This window comes from Spea bombifrons, chromosome 13 (genome assembly GCF_027358695.1).
Source record: "Spea bombifrons isolate aSpeBom1 chromosome 13, aSpeBom1.2.pri, whole genome shotgun sequence".
Classification (NCBI taxonomy): domain Eukaryota; kingdom Metazoa; phylum Chordata; class Amphibia; order Anura; family Pelobatidae; genus Spea; species Spea bombifrons.
The window spans coordinates 7,100,474-7,113,045 of NC_071099.1; the positions used below are offsets into that span (position 1 = coordinate 7,100,474).

The 12,572-nt window shown below is 41.8% G+C and overlaps 1 protein-coding gene across 1 annotated transcript in view; it reads left to right on the plus strand.

Annotated features, from left to right (window-relative positions):
* Nucleotides 1-9,891: 9,891 nt before the first annotated feature.
* AARSD1 (alanyl-tRNA synthetase domain containing 1) overlaps nucleotides 9,892-12,572 on the plus strand; it is a 137,608-nt gene continuing 134,927 nt past the window's right edge. Inside the window, exon 1 of the mRNA XM_053453932.1 lies at nucleotides 9,892-10,035. The gene's annotated coding sequence lies outside the window, so the exon portion shown is untranslated. The remainder of the gene's footprint in view (nucleotides 10,036-12,572) is intronic.

The following is a 12,572-nucleotide window of genomic DNA, read 5'->3' on the forward strand; positions in this document are numbered from 1 at the left end:
TTGCTTTGTGAATTAAATTCATTCCATTTGTGAAAGGAAGAAAATACCTACAAATTGTTGCTTCTCCCTTTCCAAGTGTCACTTCTTGCTTGAGCTCGGTATACTTTTGATGCTCAATTTCTGATTGATTTATCTTTATTTTTTCATTGTTTTTGAAGAAGATTTTACAGTTTGGTCACCCTCCATGCCCTTGTTCCTGGAGATCAGTTTACCCCCACATCTTACAGTGTATTTTACGTAAAAGATTTTAATATTGTAATTGATAACTTCTTTTTTTTATACATTTTTGTAAAGCTATTTTAAAGATGACCGCATTTGATGTAATACTTTATTTTTTTTAATTGGATTTAAAAAAAGTGTTTTTGTTCATTTATATTTCATTTATATTCCATTTTATTACATTTGTAAATACAACAGATGATACTTTGGAATTCTTATTAGAGTTAAAGCAATGCTTGTCTGCAGTACAAAAACATGCTTTGTCAAATGATTGCAACATTATTGAAAATCTAAATAGGAAATTTAGAAGATTACTTAAGAATTTTAAGTGCATAATTGTTTGTTTGCACTCTGTGATAATTCAATTCAGATATCCGAACCATGTTCTATACTAGATAAATTGTATAATTTAACTTATCAATCATTTAATTTTTTACAGGCTCAAATCCCATTGGAGGACGCCTATTGGAGACCAACATTTCTTAGCTCCCTGCTTGGTAGTGACTGGCAGGCGGGGACGTCCAAGATATGATATAAACGTGGAACTTATTTCTGCTTTTTCAACTCTTGGTTTTCGTTGGCAAACAATTTCTAAATGTTTTGGTATTAGCCGTTGGACTTTGTATTATCATAGCCAAAGAACTGGATTTTGAAGACCCCGATTATTAAATATTTCTGATTCTGAACTTCAAAATCTTATATATGAAATTCTCATCACTACTCCAAAATGCAGAAGTCTATCTAATTGGTAGCTTAAATGCAAGACAAACTCAAGTTCAGCAGTGTTTAATGTTTATTGACCCGGTTGGAAGAACAATCAGAAGAAGATCAGCTATCCAGAGAAGAGTTTCTAATGTATTATTATTATGTTCTAATCAATTATGGTAAATTTTAATTTAAGAATTTTATATTTTGTAATAAATAAAAATATAATATTGTATAATTCGCTTAAAAATTGTAAATATATGATATATAAACTATATCATTATACCATGTTCACGGTCTATCCATTGTCTCACTTATTATCTTTGTTAACATGTTTTTCTTTCTTAAAATGGTGACAGCACATGAAGAGAGGTTAGGATCCAGATCTCCCGCACCGCTGCAGGGGACCTGGATCCTCCTCTCTGGCAGCCGGTGGGCATCTGCCCGATGCAGGACTGCCTGCTGGACTTCCGCCGGTGCTTCCAATAGGGCCGTGCTAGACATGGAGCTGTATTGTAGGCATTTTGCTGGACTCAGGGCACCGACTTGCGCTAAATGCCAGTCCTCGGCGCATACTTCCGATTGGTGCCCTTCTGTCAGCATGGCTGCTACCACCAGCTCCTCTAGAGGAGCGGTTCAGGGTATGCCATCTAATTCTGCTGCTCCCCTGGTGGACAGATTAGGTAGGCCCATCCGTTATTTGGGGAAGACCCCGTTATGCAATAATTTCAACCTGACCTCCTGCAACCATGGGCAATGTGGGTTGCTGCATGTATGTTTTAATTGTTATAGGGCTCACCCGAAGACGGCTTGTAATGTCAAACCTGCTCACAGTTGACTATCCCGGGTCCTGGCCAGATACCTGCAAAATCAACCTTCACAGCAGCTTAGGGATTTCTTGATCTCAGGATTCACTTCAGGCTTCCATACTCTGCCTCAGTTCACCTACCAAGGTCGCAACCTGCAGTCGGCAGATCTGAACCCTGAGACCACGACCATACTTTTACAAGCTGAGTTGGAGAAAGGCTATATCATAGGCCCCTTCACGGAGCCCCCCTTTCATGTGTGGAGAGTCAACCCTATTGGCGTGGTTCGGGGGAAATTCTCCAATAAATGCAGGTTGATCTATGATTTGTCCGCGCCTCATTCTTCCCATATCCCCAGTCTTAATGCATTAATTCCGTCCAAAGAATTTTAGTTAAATTATTCTTCTGTAGACATGGCCATTCAGAGTATCTTGCAGACGGGTTTGGGTGCGTGGCTGTCGAAAGCAGACATATCCGATGCGTTTAAGCTTCTGCCTTTATTACCAGCTCTATGGCAGTGGCATTGTATCTGGTGGGGGGTTGTACTACTTTGCCACTAAAGTCACATTTGGTTCTAAGAGTAGCCCATGGTTGTTTGTTTCATTGGCTCTATCCCTCACGTGGATACTTACTCACCAGGCCCACTGTCATATGGTCATTCATTATCTGGATGACTTTCTCCTGATAGAACCACCAGGTTGCACTCCTCGAGACCCTCACCTCAGTCTTCAACGACATTTGCCTCCCCTTAGCGTCACGCAAGGTGGAGGGGCCAGATACGGTTATCACCTTCCTGGGGGTCACCTTGGATATGTTTTGCATGCAGGCTAGCCTTCCCCAGCAGAAGTTAGACCGCATCAGGCAATCCATTCACAGCCTAGTCGGATATTTGTCTCGTTCACGGCAGGAGCTGCAGTCACTGTTGACCATGCTTTCAGGTCTTTCATTTCTAGACTGCTAGCCTTTCTGCCATCTGCCCCTGACTCCATCGCACAGACATAGACAGCGCCGCCCGGGCAGACCTGGTCATGTGGGATAATTTCGTTCAGCACTGGAATGGCATTTCCATGTTCATTCCACAGGCATCTGAGGGTTCTCGGCGCATTCTATCTGATGTGGCAGGATAGGGGCTACACGGCAATCTTTGACAAGCATTGGCTGGCAGGGGGTTGGCCGCCCTAGTTATTATGTAGTTCTTGCGCAGGCTGGTGTGGTTGTCGCTTCATCATGGGTTCCATGTGTTGGGGTCCCACGTGCCAGGGGTAGATAACGTTGCGGCTGACGCCTTGTCCAGGGTTAACTTCCCTATGTTCTATGTTAACTTCCCTATGTTTGCAGAAGCCAGAAGCAGATCCTATACCTACACCGGCACCACATTTCTCTCTCCTCACCATGGATTAAAGAGGCATGTGGACAGCGGCATTGCTTTAATCAATAACTCCCTCTCGATTAACACCCGGAAGGCTTACATGACCGCATGGCGTGCATTCTCTGTGTTTCAGGTGTCTTACCCCTGCCTGGAGCCCCGCAATACATCATACATCTTAGCGTTCATCGCATATTGCCATACAGAGTTGTCCCTGTCGTACAGCACTATTAAGTATTTAGCTGGGGTTCAGCATTTCAGCTCGTTGGATGACCCTGATGCTCCTTCATTGTTCACTTCCCACTAGGTCAAGGCGGCATTAAGAGGGTTACAGAGGTTGCATCTCCCTTCACTCACCAGACTACCCATATCGAGCAAATTGGTTCGGGGTATGTCGTCCCTACTCGATAGTGCTCCATTCGGGGTGTTGCAGAGGCGGCCGATGAGGGTAACTGTTACAGATCTGGGTTTAGTTGGTGGGTGCCCTGTAATGTCCAGAAAACCACAAAAAACTAGGCATGTGGGGTATTTCCGTAATCAGGAGAGGTGGCTGTACACTTTAGGCTGTATTTCTCTGCCGTAACACATACCCTGTGCCAAAAATCCTCAGCAACACAGAAGTGTAGGTGGAAAAAGTGCACAAAATTTTAGCAACGCCTGACTTTGGCAGTTATTGGCGGCCAAATGGTTGCATGAAAATTGTCCAAATGCTACTGGTGAAATACTCTGGTAGACCGCTTTCCAAAAAGGTATACTTTTATGGGAACATGTTCTCCTGTGGGACTGCTAAGCTGCTTCATAGATAGCATTGGCTTAGCACACACCGTGATCCAGTTTGCCGGCACGTTACAACTTATGCCCTGTAATGTCCAGAAAACCACAAAAAAACTAGGCATGTGGGGTATTTCCGTAATCAGGAGAGGCGGCTGTACACTTTAGGCTGGATTTCTCTGCCGTAACACATACCCTGTGCCAAAAATCCTCAGCAACATAGAAGTGTTGGTGGAAAAAGTGCACAAAATTAGAGCAACGGCTGACTTTGGCAGTGATTGGCGGCCAAATGGTTGCATGAAAATTGTCCAAATGCTACTGGTGAAGTACTCTGGTAGACCGCTTTCCAAAAATGTATACTTTTATGGGAACATGTTCTCCTGTGGGACTGCTAAGCTGCTTCATAGATAGCATTGGCTTAGCACACACCGTGATACAGTTTGCCGGCACGTTACAACTTATGCCCTGTAATGTCCAGAAAACCCACAAAAAACTAGGCATGTGGGGTATTTCCATAATCAGGAGAGGCGGCTGTACACTTTAGGCTGGATTTCTCTGCCGTAACACATACCCTGTGCCAAAAATCCTCAGCAACACAGAAGTGTTGGTGGAAAAAGCGCACAAAATAAGAGCAACGGCTGAATTTGGCAGTGATTGGCGGCCAAATGGTTGCATGGAAATTGTCCAAATGCTCTTGATGAGATACTCTGGGTTGTCTGCTTTACAGAAATATATACTTTTATGGGGGTATTTATAATTAGGGGGGTGCTAAGCAGCCCCAAATGAAACATTGGTCTACTAAAGCAAAATGTGAAAACTCCACGTTTGGAATCTATAACGCGCATGGTCCCGTTTGTGCCCTGTAATGTCCAGAAAACCACAAAAAAACTAGGCATGTGGGGTATTTCCGTAATCAGGAGAGGCGGCTGAACAATTTAGGATAGATTTCTCTGCTGTAACACATACCCTGTACAAACAATCCTAAGAATACTACAAAATACTAAGACGCGTTGGTGAAAAAAGTGCAGGAACTAATTTCTGTGGCCACCTTTGACAGTGATTGGTGGCCAAATACCTGCATGTAGAGTGCCCAAATACCCCTGATAGGATAGCCTGGATTGTCTGCTTTACAGAAATATATACCTTTGTGGGTGTTTTTGTTTTATTTGTTTCAAATTAGAGTTGCAGTCCCATCATACCTAATGTAAAAATTTAACGGCTTTGTATAAAGTAATGTACACCTTATAGTATGTTGCCTATATGTGCTGGGAAAATATGGAAAATCTATATAAATTAGGTATTTCTGAAATCAGGACACCTGAATTGATAAATCTGGATGGAATTTTCTGTCTCTTTACCTAATTTTGTGAGGATTCAGAGGGAAAATGTAAAAAAACTTAGATGTTTTTTTCTAATTTTTGCTAGTTTTTACTACATTTCTAATTCTAAATTTTCAGCTAATCATCCAACTATGGTATCAAAAGAAAGCTGTATCTCTCCTTGAAAAAACAATATATAGTTTATATGGGTACACTATTCACAGGAAAAGAAAATCATCGCTGAACCGACATAGCGCAAAAATTGCAAAATTGCTCCGGGCTTTGAGGTACCAAAAACCCCTGGGATTGCAGGGGTTAATACTCAAAATTCAGGGGGTTGTCTTATAATCAAGGTCATCTTATAATTTAGCAAATACAGTATATCACATCCACTGCAGCTCCCATATCTATTTTCCAACTCACTTCTTCATAGAATGCAATTAAGCTAGTTTGACAAGATCTGTCTTTCACAAAGCAATGTTGGCTCCTGCTAATGAAATTCCTGCTCAAGATAACATTTTGAATATGTTCCTTTAGTAACCCTTTAGTAACAATGTCCCCACCACAGATGTCAAATTTACATGTCTGTAATTGCCTGGGTGCGATTATCATCCCTCTTTAAATTTGGGTACATCGGCTTTACGCCAATCTGTGGGCACCATGCCTGAAATAAAAGTTTCCATGAAAATTAAAAACAGTGGTCTGGCCAGGGCCTTGGCTTAGTTAGTAAGTACCTGTGGGAGGATACCATCCGGCCCCGGGGCTTTGTCTACCTTAACACCATTGAATTGTTTGAACACCTTTTCTTCTGTCAGCCATGGTCTTCTACTGCTGGATTATTCAAATGCGCAAACGATTCTGACAGCATGGACGGTTCAAACCCATAATTGCCCAGGAAGGGAGACATTTCCGAGGATGAATTCATGGCATTATTATGGGCAGATTCTGCCCAGGGTAACAGGTCTGACCCATTGACCTGATCCAACACATAGCAGTGCAGAAATTGTTCTAAGGCTTAGTTGGAATGTTCTGTGTATGCATGATAGGGCCAATAATAATTGGATTGTCCCGTGGTGTCCCACAGCTTTCTCAGGTTTTCCGGTACAAAGCACCTACCGCTAGGTTTTTTAGCAATTTTGAGCAGCCAGGGTTTGGCTACCCAACGTGGAGGTGAGGCTGGTACGTGTAATGGCTAAGATACGGTTAGCAGGTATGACTGGTGTAGGGGTACTCTCATCCTTAAACCCAGATGAAAACTGGTGAGAAAGGGCATTATCCTTCATGCTCTTAGAGTTGGGGAACAACATTGTTGAATCAAGACAGGAAGTGAGCCCTCCTAGCCTGTCAGGGAGATAACCGTTTAGAGGTAGGTTACGTTTTTGTGGTCCATCAAAATCAGGATTGGTATGGTTGTACCCTCAAGTGTCACCACTCCTTGAGGGCCAAATGATAGCCAACAGCTCTCTATACACAATCTCATAATTACATTCTTGCATTCAGCAACCCTGAAAACCCACCTCAGGATGCACTGTGACCTCTCCGGTGAACAGTCACAAGGACCCTTGCCATGTGACCCCCCATAATGTTTGATTGCCACCTGCCTCGACGCTGGATTGTTACCCCAATATTGCTAATTGCTGCCTGCCACAACCCCTGGATTGTGACCCTGATGTTGCTACCTGCCTTCACCCATGTACTGTGACCCCGATACCGATCGTTTGCTGCCTGCCTTGACCCCTGGACCGTGACACTGACTTCTCTTTTGGATTTGTCCTCTTGATTAGGTTTTTCTGGACTTTTGTTATAGTTTCCTGCGCTATGCTCCAAATCCCGGCCTGATGGAGACTTGGTGAGCCTCAGCCTGCCAATTCTCAGTGTCTAAGACTCTCTAAAGTTTTGATTCAACTAAGATCACTTAACCAGTCCACTACTATCCTTAACCTTATAACTCTAAAGCACATTTTGACCCTCTTTCTTCCATTAATTTGTCTCAAATTCCCTATTGAACGTCTACGTGTTCATTTCTTGTTTCCATGGCGACTGGATGAACGAATGAGATTTTTGAAAACGAAAACCTTGGACGAATTTAGACTAATACTAAGAAAAAAAAGGCATTCCTCTATGGATTTCCATTACTCAGAGCATCAGGTTCTGGGTGATTAGGATTCAGCCATTTAATTGTTTAAAACTGTTTCAAAAATGTTTTAGCTAGTAGACTGGCTAGGTAACAGAGCTATGGTATGTACATATGACAAATACACAGCTCTCTGAAAGTATTGTATTTATCATACAATAATTTGAAAAACTAATTTTTTATGTGATACTAGTAAAAAAGAAAACGGTAGTTCTCTTTTGAGGAGAACTTGTCCAAGACAAGGAGAAAATCTGTATTCCAGACATACTCTAAAGTAGGCAATATCTTGAGTCTAAGCTCCTTAGGGCATGGCCTTCATCACCTTTTGTTTCTGTGAATCCTAATTGTTTTGTGATGCACTGCTTGTTATGTCCTGTTTACCCATTGTATATACTGCATTATAAATCAATAAATTAATAAGAAACAACCAGACCAAGCAAACTGCATTAACAGAGAACCTCTATGTGACGGACCCTGTAGAGAGGGATGGTCTCTGCTGTCAATAGTTCCAGCGATCTCCTATGGTCCCCTTGGTAGACTCCAGACTTCCAGTAACCAAGTAGTTACACTCCACGATGAAGTGTCCCTTGTCCCCAAATCATTGGAATTGTGCCTGCAGGCTAATACTGACAAAAGTATAGGTCTACCTGACACTCTGAACCAAACCAAAGGTAATTAATGTAGTTACATATGTATGCAAGGTCCATACCCTAATAATCTCAAATATAAAGAATAGGTAGCTGCATTCCAAAAAAAAAAAACAAACAGTATTTCTTACAAAGCAAAGTTTGTATAAGTGAAATTTAAAAAACAAAGAGACTTGGCTAGAATTGCCAGAAAGCTTTGTATACTGCATGCTAGTTTGTTGTGTATATACGAACAATCATCATGCACATCGCTGTAATCAGTATTCTAACTCTTAGTATTTCTGTTGAATTCATTTTATGGCTCTTTTAGGCTTGTTTCAGTTTCTCCAGAATTCAATGCAGAGCACCGTGTAATGCTTGTGTTTAGCATAGCCCCACCTAATTACGTCATATCCCGGCACTGTGCAACTTAATGCCACTAAGCACAACCTTCATGGTGGAAATAGGCTGATGGGGGAGATCTCCCTTATAACTGGCCCTTTCAGTAGCACAACACCAGTAGAGGGTAGTCCATCTAGCCTATGGGTTTGGGACTGCTGCTCCTCTGAAACAGCAGTCCTAGGCCTGGGATTAATCATCCTAGGCATGCATACCTCACTGGCACCATCCTCAATGTGATACACTGTAGTTGGCATGTGTTATGCTACTCTGGTCAGAGAGAATCTTGGCTTAGTCTTTTATGATTGCCAATGGTAGTTTTTATTTGTTTCTGCTGCATGAATTCAGTATTTTTGGGAACTAACCCACATATTAGTACCAAGGATTGTTTCTACTTAGCTTTTCAACTCTCTATCACGTCCAACTTTTTATTTCCAATTGTTTCCCCAACCTGGAACCCTAACATAGTAAATTAGGTTGAGAAAAGACCAAGTTCAAACTTGCTGTTGATCCAGAAAAAGGAAAAAAAAACAACTTTGCCTATAGCCCTGCTGAGGGCAAACAGCAAGATTAGGATCCAGATCCCCCGCAGCGCTACAGGGGATCTGGATCTTCCTCTCTGGTAGCTGGTGGACGTCTGCACGACGCAGACAATCCCCGCCGCTGCCAGCACTTCCGCCGGGAGGCGCCAGCATGATATGACCTTCCAGTGCACCATCATACAAGCCCCGGCGGAACTACCGGCCAGCAGTAGCGGAGGTTGCCTGAGCGCATTGCATAGGTAACCTCTGCTGCTGCCGGCACTTCCATGACGGAGCGCGGGCATAGAAGTCCCTTGGTGGAAGTGGAGAGAAGCAGCAGACCCGCTAGACAGAGGGTTTTGCCTGAAAAACAAGTTTAATTGTTCTCCCATTATATCCTATGGACATTCACTCAATACTGTCATTCCATAGAAAACAGCTATAATCCGAATTTTAGAACCCTTGTCTGTACTAGGAGGGTATGTTTGCCAAAGATCTAAAGGATATGTCAGATGGTTTTCTCCGAAAAACAAGTTTGATTTTTCTCTCATTATTTCCTATGGGCATTCGCCAATGCTGTCATTCCATTGAACACAACTATAATTTACTATATAAATTATATAATATAACTGTACTAGGGGAGCATATGTCCCAAAGATCTAAATGATATGTCTTAAGCTTTTATTTAAAAATCACTTATTTTCCTTTCCATTACAGTCTATGGGCATTCCATTTTACCATTCGTTTTACTATGTCCCTGCATGGTTGAGCGCTAAGTGGTACCCCTTATTTTATTTATATATTGATGCTGGCCTGGCCTTAGAAACATGCATCAACATGTAATCTAAAACAAATATAATTAAAATTATAATATCATTATCATCTTGAAAGGAAGACGCATGTATTGCTACTTCCTGTGAAGCGTTTGTAACTCTGGTACGTATAACCCGATTTCTCCATATAATCATCCTGCCCAGCGCTTCCTGTAGATCCCTAAGTACCATATGGCCGTTCGAGTCACATGGTGTATACGTCAGTTGTCCATCAGCCTGATAGAACTAGTCGCCACCGTGATCTATTGGTGCCCGCGGAAGTGCCGGAACGGAGTATTCTACGGTTCCAGTTTACAGGATAACGACGCTGACAGTACAGAAACGAAGGCAAGAGAGGTAGGAATATGTGAAAGTCAAAGTCAATTGCTCCCAAGGCTTCGAGAAGCGTCTGTAATTAGTAAGTGTAGCCCTATGCAGTAAACGCCAAGATGGCGACTGAGCGCAGGCGGCTCAAGGGCAGCCCGGGTACAGGACCCTAAGTGTCTCGGCACCTCTGTCTAGATATAGGCTATTTGAATGCATATTCGTGCGTATGAAAATAAGTGGCATATAACAATCCAACGGCGTCACGTTTATGTGGCTGAAGTAGTCACATTAGTCTATACTAACCGTCTGACCCATATTAACCCTATAATATACATTATAGTTTTGGTTTTATTTGTGTCAATATATCACAAACGTTTCAATGTAAAGATTGAGACCTTTTTATTTTGTATAGAAAGGGGATTACCACACAACTTTCCTACTGTTTGAGGAACATGTTTGAGCAGCCAGAAAGATCTTAATTATTTCCCCCTCTTGATAGATGCTAAAAGACTTTGCACAGTCTGTGGCACTTTCACGCAATTTGGAAAAATGTAGCGGCACAGAATGAGAGTGTATACTCCAGAGCTAGCTCACCCAAGGGCTCCAGAGGACCCTCACCAACATTTTATGTAGAAAGCACCTGTATTGATTTCTCTTAAGATATGTCCTAAAGTCAAACAGGTATTATGGTTGTAACTTTTCCCGTCTAGTTGCCAAATTAATGATAGAACATCTCTACATCTCCCCTCTATTATGCCTGCATAAATCTTAATGTCGGCATTCAGTAAGGATATCGGTCTATAACTGGCAACTAACTCGGGATTTTTCTCTAGTTTTAACCCCTTGGCTGCTAAACCATTTCCTACCTGGGCGCTAAGCTGGTTTTCGGCATTTTGGTGCATCTCACGCCTAAGCGCGTTTAGAAGTAAATTTCTTGGGAATAAACTATACAAACCATATACTGTTTTTTCAGCACACCCAGCAGATTCCAAATATATTTTTTTATGTGTATGTCTCATTTGGGGGGAAAAAGTGTGGGTTTTTTTTTTTTTCACTTCTGACTCAATAAAAACTAGTTTGTCATTTTATTAAACTCTAATATCAAAACCTTTTGATGCTAAATATTTGTAGTGGGTAACCGGTCTAAAATAAACAGAAATTGAGAACAGTAGACTGTGTTTTTCTAATATTTTATTGCTAAAAGTTCAGTTTACTAGACTATCACAAAAGACATCTTTAAATTGAATGCATGGCTGCCGTCAATTAAACAGCTCTAGCTGCCTGGGATGTTTAAATATGCCAACTATATATTCTTAGAAACTACACCCCCAGCTGCAGCAAATGAGGTCTTCTTTGTATTTGTATCACAAATCTGATGTGCACAACAAATAAGTGAATATCACACAAATAAATAAATAAATGAAAATTAAAAGCGACAATTTCATTTATGTCTTGCGCACTCCAGTTTTGTGCTACCAATAGCGATGTCCGGATCATGAACGAATCGTTCATTTGATCCGGTTCTTTTTAGTGATCCGGATGAATCGGTTCAGTTGACTGAACGATTCATTTGTAGCTGTTCAGTCTGTGAATCATTCAGCTGTAACCTGATCCTAGAGCTGTGAGTCATCTGCAGAGCACTCAGACACAGACTCTGGGGTCAGGTTACAGCTCATTAATTCACAGAGGAACGATGACTCATAGAGTCAGAGACTCTTCCGAAGAGTCGAATGATCCGAAGAGTCGAATGATCCGAAGAGTCGAATGATCCGAAGAGTCGAATGATCCGAAGAGTCGAATGATCCGAAGAGTCGAATGATCCGAAGAGTCGAATGATCCGAAGAGTCGAATGATCCGAAGAGTCGAATGATCCGAAGAGTCGAATGATCCGAAGAGTCGAATGATCCGAATCTTACAGAGATTTGAATCTTACAGAGAATATTACTGATACCATACTTTTCTAAATAAATACATTAATAATGTTCACACTGCCCCCAGGATTTAGATTCCCCTGAGTTTGCCCCCCTTTACCTCTAACTGCACCTACAGTTAACTTTATTAAATTAATTAAATTAACCCTCAGTCATCAGCATAAAATTAACCCTTATACCCCATCAACCATAACTGCCCCTGAAATTAACCGTAAAGATCCCATTAACCATAACAGCCCCTGAAATTAACCCTAAAGACCCCATTAACCATAACGGCCCCTGAAATTAACCCTAAATACTCCATTAACCATAACTGCCCCTAAATTAATTGCATGTACTCCAGATAAATTACCTAATAAATTGGTATGGTTGATGGGGTCTTTAGTGTTAATTTAGGGGCAGTTATGCTTAATGGGGTGTTTAGGGTTAATTTGGGGGCAGTTATGCTTAATGGGGTGTTTAGGGTTAATTTAGGGGCAGTTATGCTTAATGGGGTCTTTAGTGTTAATTTAGGGGCAGTTATGCTTAATGGGGTGTTTAGGGTTAATTTGGGGGCAGTTATGCTTAATGGGGTGTTTAGGGTTAATTTGGGGGCAGTTATGCTTAATGGGGTGTTAAGGGTTAATTTTAGGGGCA